Consider the following 6,652-nt stretch of genomic DNA (forward strand, 5'->3'; position numbering starts at 1 on the left):
CATCTGATTGAGCACCAATTCCAAATTTAAAGAAAGGCAATTAAAACTTACAAATAGGAAACTTCTTTTCCCAAACAATAGGATTCTACAAGCTTCCAGAAGTTGGTCAAGGTAAATATGCAGGTCTTGTATATATCAATACACAATTAGCTTTATTAAAATGAACTTGAAAATGAACTGCTTATTAACAGAAAAAATAATCAGGAAAAATAAAAGTTTTTTTTCGTGTATAAAGTCCTATGCTGACACAAAATTCACTGGTAAAATGTTTTATTTATATCTGATCTACTGAAGAATAAGAGATCAATAAATTCATTGTCTTCTATTACTGGTGATGAAACCTAGAACTATCCTTCCATTCAGCTCCATCAATCCAAAACCTGAAAGGCTAAGTCCACTTCTGCCTTGAAGGCATTTCCCTGATGAATTTCCATCTAATATTAACTGAAAATTAGTAAATTCCATGTTGACTTTAGTAGCCACTAACTATAAGTAAGTCTTCTGCATTCCTGATTTATTTATAGTCATTATGCTTGAACACCCCCAGTGACTTAGGCCTTTTGACTCTAGAAAATAGTACCTATCATTTTTGAATACTTCCGTTTTAAGTTGACACTTGTCTCCATCAGTTATCTATTTTGGCCTTTGTTCTGTCCTCTGGAAAGCCACACAATAAATCACATCTATCTTTACCCCAGCAATTTTTCAAATATTTGAAGATAGTTTTATCTTGTCCAGGTTTTCTCCTCTTTAACCTATGCTTTCTCGGTTCCTGGAGTTTCGCCTCATATCATATATTTTTTGAATGCCTCATAATTCCTGGTTTCTGAAGTCATAGCCATGGGTGGATTATCTCTTTAAAAATAAAGATAATCAACAGAATAAAGCAAGTGTGGTACGACTAGAGCAGAGATCAGTAGAACTCTTAAATACTCTTAGCTAATATACTTTCATTATTGTAGTTTATTATGAATTATTTTGGTCAACAACTATGTTCTATGAGCTCATGTTGAATTTTTAATTTTTTAAGTGAACCTTTTCCAACAAAGACATTTATTGCCAATCCTATACTTTTGCAAATGAGTATTGTAAATCTAGTGGGAATTATTTGGAGAGCTTTAAGCCAGCGGGTGTTTTGACATGATTCAAAAGTTATAAAGAATATTTTGACTTGTGTTAAAAGAAAGTATTGAAGAAGGACAAGAAAGAAGGATAGGAAACCATGTATTAGGCTTTCACAGTAATTCAAACTAAAGGGGATGGGACGTTTACCTAATAGACAATGAGGAAGAGGTAAGGGATGCTCAGATCTGGGATATATTTTGAAGGTACAGCCTTCAAATATACTGATGAGTTGGATATAGATTGCAAACAGAAAAGATGAAAAATAGCCGAATGAATTTAATTAATTTTTTTTTGTTATCTGGCTTTATATATGTCTTCTCTTCCAGTTAGAATATGAAATATTCAAGGATAGGAGATGTGCTCTTCTTTTTTTCTCATATTACCTTTCCAAGCACACAGTAAATACTTTATAAATGTGTTAATTAATCATTAGTAGGTCATCTCCTAATTATTCACACTCACCCTTATCATTTCTTCTTTGAAATGATTTAGATTCTATTAATTGTATTCATTCCTACTCTTAACAGACTGATCTAGAAGCTGGATTACTTCTACAACTGTCTGCTTTCTCTCATTCCAGTCTATCCTAATCTTACCCAAAATCTACATTAATGACTAGAAAACAAAATTGCTTTCACTCATTCATTCAAGAAATACTAGTTTGTCTACTTCGTGTCCAGAAATTTCCTTTAAGTAGGGAACATCTCTTCACAGAGGTTTGACCACAGGTTTGAATCAAGTGAAAGAGTAAGTCATACAAATATCAGAGGGCACAATATAGGACAAGTTCTTTGATGTGGGCATCAGCATGACTTTCTTGAGAAATGGAAAGAAGGCTGGTATAATTGATAAGTGAGTTAGTGGCAGAATGGCAGGGGGTGAGGTCAAAGAGATGTTAAGGTCAGATCATTTAGGACCTTGAGAACATGGTGAGAAATTTGCAAGCATAGTATGAGAATGGAAGCCATTGGACAATGGATCTGAGCATGAATTTATTTTTGTTAGAAGAAAATCACTTAAGCTGATTTGTAGATCCTTGAATGTAGAGGATTGTGGTCTCATATCCTAGGGGTATTGGTGGCTTCTAATCAAATCAAAGTTATCTGCTTATTTTCAAAGGCTCTTATTATCAGCCTATCCTATCTCCCACTAGTCTCAAAATATGCCATCTTTTGTCAAACTGGCTTCATCATGGCCCTACTCACATATATATTTGTACTTCTGTACCTTTGCCTATTCTTGCCCTTTAAACCTGGGCTTCCATCGTCTCCAATTGAGTAGTCAAATTCCAACTACAGAATGTGCCCCAACTTTCCCACCTTACTGATGTCTCCAGACAAAAAATAATCTAGCCCTTTTCTGTAGTTTATGACTGAGCATATGATCATGTAATTTATTACATTGTTGTTAATATTTACTTAAAGATAGTATTATCTTCCAAATGATGTTACAACTTCTATAATTGCAGAGAACAAATAAATTCACCATCTCTCATGGCATCCAACATATTTGTGCAGTGTTGTGCAGTGTTGACTGATGCAACATATGGCTTGAATTTTTCCCTGTAATGGAGATCACCCAGGTAACTTCTGACAGAATAGGGATTGAGGTTAGGTGAAGGAAACCCATAATTTCTTGTTTCAGTAAATGCAGTGAACCAATTACATATAACACTACACTCATTCTTACTAGAAAGTTCCAAAAACTAGATGGATATGATCTTGCATTTAATAAAACGGAAGGGAATTACCTGTCAGTTGAATGCTGACTGCATTTCTTTCTGGTATCACTTGATTTTGGTAGTGTAGGACAATTTCACTGAAAACAAATCTCAAGTTGAAAGACCAGGCAGCACCTGCTCAAATGTCTGTCATGTAACTACTATAGTCACAGGGATGTTCACAGCTATTCAGAGAGAAAGAGGTACAGAGAGGCCTGGCCATAGGTCCAGCTGATCTATGCAGGGAAGAGGCAGCCCCACTGCAGGCAGCCATCTCTGTTCCCCCTCCCCACTCTTGGGTTCTGGGCTGAGGCCAGGGACTGTCCGGAGCTGATCTCGGATTTCCATTGGCCGCTGTCTTTTGTGACGTCACGATCATGATGAGAATTGATGATCGGACACGCTGATTTCATTGTCTGAGGCGGCAGTGGAGACCCAGGAAAAATCTCGCTGAATCCGCCTGCCTCAGCACTGGCCAGATCTGGGATCCTTTGACCCCTTCCGTGACCGTACCACGCCCGGAGGTAAGCACCCTACCTGGGTGAGTGTGAAGGGCGAAAGAGGGCGGGCAAGGCACCGTGATGATACTGTGCCCCGTGGGGTGCCCGGTTCAGTGGCCTAAAGAGGCAGTCAACAAATTGGTGCGGCTTTTGGAGAGCTAACTGCCTCTACCCTACCATCAAAGGCTGGCGGCAGTTTGAGGTTAAAATCGAGCGGAGGCTAGGGATACAGTGGTCTTTGCCAGAGAGCGCAGTACCTTGCTCCGAGAGAGGGCTATGTTTGGGATGCACTTCTGGCCGTGTAGGAGGAGGAAGTGGCATCTCTGCCTCAAAGAAAGGAGGGGGTTGAATTCTACCACTTCTAGATTTCACTGGACAGTAGATTACTCAGCCCCACTCAGCTGCACGGAGGGCGCTGCGCCTGCGCATCAGAACCTTGATGGGGGGGTGTGTGTTTCACTGTGAGGAGAATAGGTTTTGAGCTTGCGCAGGCGCTTTTCCGTTTCGCTGGAGGGGGTGGGGCTGAGCCCTCTCTGGGCTGAATGTGGGAAAGGTTAGGGAGTTGGCCTTGGGATGTTTTTAATCGCCTGCTGATGTGGAGGGAGCTGCCTTTACTTTTAATCTGGCATACTGAGTATACCCAGACCCGGAATTGGGCCCAATAAATGGATTTAGTAAATTTGAGAAGGCAAAATTTTAATCTCCAGATATTAAGATTGAAATGACAGAAAGAACTTGAAGAAGAATTTGTAGAATAGAAAATTCTTAGTTGAAAAATGATTTGGAGGGCAGAGGTTGTGGCTCAATGGTAGAGCACTTGCCTAGCCTGTGTGAGGCACTGGGTTTGATCCTCAGCACCACATCAAAATAAATGAATAAAATAAAGATATTCTGTTCATCTACAACTAAAAAAATATTTTAAAAAGAAAAATTATTTGGGGAAAAATAAAATGCATTAATTATTCAAATAAATATAACTTTTAATCTTTAAGGACCTCTGATTTGTGGTGACATTCATTGATTTGAAGGTTAAACTCTGGAGAGACTCAGAGTGAAGTCTATTGTGGAGACTCAAAGAAAATTTCCTTTTTGTCTTTCTTTCTTGGCATTCTCTCACAAATATTTAGTCTCTCTTTCAAGTTTGGTGCTGTCCTTTTTTTAGTGTCCACAGAAGTCACATCCTGTTTTGAGGGATTTTGTTCAACACCCCTTCATTTGGAGAGGCACTTTACTCAGCTATTATGAAGAACAACCTACTTGTCTGTCCTTGGTGGGAAAATTGTAGAACATGGTTAATGATTCACTCTACAATCTGATCATAGATTCCTAATCAAGGATCTGGATTTTTCTCCATTTCTCACAGTTAAGACATTATCAAATATGGGCAAAATTTCCTTTGAATGCACTCTCATATCATCTTTCCACATCCCTACAATCTAAACTCTCATTAACCCTCCAGTCACTAAAGGAGCTTTCTACTCAGCCTTCACCTCTGTCCAAAATCCTTAGTAATTCCACCAGATTAATGATCTGTGAACACATTTCATTACTATTTTCTCTAACCAAAGTATTCTTGGATCTCTGTTTTCTATTGTCCTAAGACAAATTCCACTTGGATTTCAAAGAACTTCATAATATAGCATCAGTGAGCCACGGGAACCTTATTTTACTTTATTCTTCAGAGCACAACTGTTCTTAATGGCCCCTGAACAATCTACCTACATAATGTTACTCCTTATACAACTATCATACCCTTCACCTAGGAAACCATCTCTTCTACATAATTCAAATCTTACGCACTTTGGAAACTCAAGGTATACATCTTCATAAATGCCTTTCAAGTCTAATTCAAACTATGCTTATAGATTGATTGTTTTGAGGTGTTAAGATTATCTCAGAATTGTCACATAAATTCTTATATTTGTCACTTTCTTATAGCCAGTTTTCTATTGTCATTTTATGTTTTGGTGTGTGTGTGTGTGTGTGTGTGTGTGTGTGAGAGAGAGAGAGAGAGAGAGAGAGAGAGAGAGAGAGAGAGATCTACTTCTTTATCATCTATCCACAGTTTCTGGCTGGCTAATAAAAATAGCTATAGCCATCTAGCCATCTAAGTTCTTTTTTTCTAGGACACAAATTTCCTGGAAAGTGAAGTAATATTGTTATAGAGAGAACTCTATTCATGTGAAAACTTATCCATCTTTGGTCAGGTGAGTGATTTTCCAGTGCCTAAATAAACCTCAATGTAAATCAGGCAAATGGCATTATGGAAAATCTCTGTGTAGTGAGTGGCCTCCAAATGTGTCATGTCGTCATAAAAAGACCAAAGGAATATTAGCCCAGAAGTGACTTTGTCTCTATTTTTTTCAGTTTGATAAGTGCTACATTTACAAATATTCCATTTTTCAATTCTTCTATGTGATGACATTGCTACATGTTTCTTCAAATATACTATTTAGTCACTTTTTATTGCATTATAACTTCAAATGCTATTTCACATTAATGACCTCTTGATAATTTTTATTTGTTTATTCCTTGATTCACAGCTGATAATTGATATGTTAGTATTATATAATAGTTTGGTTGTCACTTTCCTAACTCTTGAGCATCAATCTGCATTGTTCCATAGAATTCAAGTTTTACTTCAGTGATATTGTAATCATCATTTAGCAAGCAGGTTTTCATAGATTTTACTTGAGCTACTGCTTCACTCTGAGGGAACATCCCAAAATTACATCAAAGTTTGTGGTTTAGGAATATGAATACAAAGCAACCCTTGAAAATAACTGTCATAAATTATTATAAATTAATTATGAATATTGTTTATTATGATGGGAAATCCTTTTACTTGAAAATATATATATATATATATATATATATATATATATATATATATATATACCATTTAAGCTGTTTTAACTTGTAGGCAGTAATTAGTAGGATATTCCTAGACTTTTACATGTAGACCAATAGACAAAATTGATTAAACTCTGGATAGAAAACAATGCTTAAAAATATACTGTTCATTTTAGAGAGCTTAAAATAAAAGATAAAAATTGGGATTATATTTTTTTGTGTTTTAAGATTTTTTTTTTATAATTCCTATCTGAATGACAGGAAGGTATTGGAGTTTTTTTATTTAAGTTGTAGAGTTTGAGTTGAAATTTGAAATTCTCTAATAATAAGCCGGTCTCCTCATTTTACACACTGAGGAGTCAAAAACCCAGAGAAGTGAAGTACCTTGCCAGTATTAGTGCCAGACATTGTGCCATCAACTTTATATACATTATCAATTTAAAACCCCACATCT

General features: G+C 36.7%; 1 protein-coding gene across 1 annotated transcript in view; it reads left to right on the forward strand.

The window, feature by feature from the left end:
• The first annotated feature begins 3,238 nt into the window (after window positions 1-3,238).
• Window positions 3,239-6,652, forward strand: part of Hdx (highly divergent homeobox) — a 116,631-nt gene continuing 113,217 nt past the window's right edge. The window contains exon 1 of the mRNA XM_015502120.2: window positions 3,239-3,369. The gene's annotated coding sequence lies outside the window, so the exon portion shown is untranslated. The remainder of the gene's footprint in view (window positions 3,370-6,652) is intronic.

Source organism: Marmota marmota, unplaced genomic scaffold, assembly GCF_001458135.2.
Source record: "Marmota marmota marmota unplaced genomic scaffold, marMar, whole genome shotgun sequence".
Taxonomy (NCBI): Eukaryota; Metazoa; Chordata; class Mammalia; order Rodentia; family Sciuridae; genus Marmota; species Marmota marmota.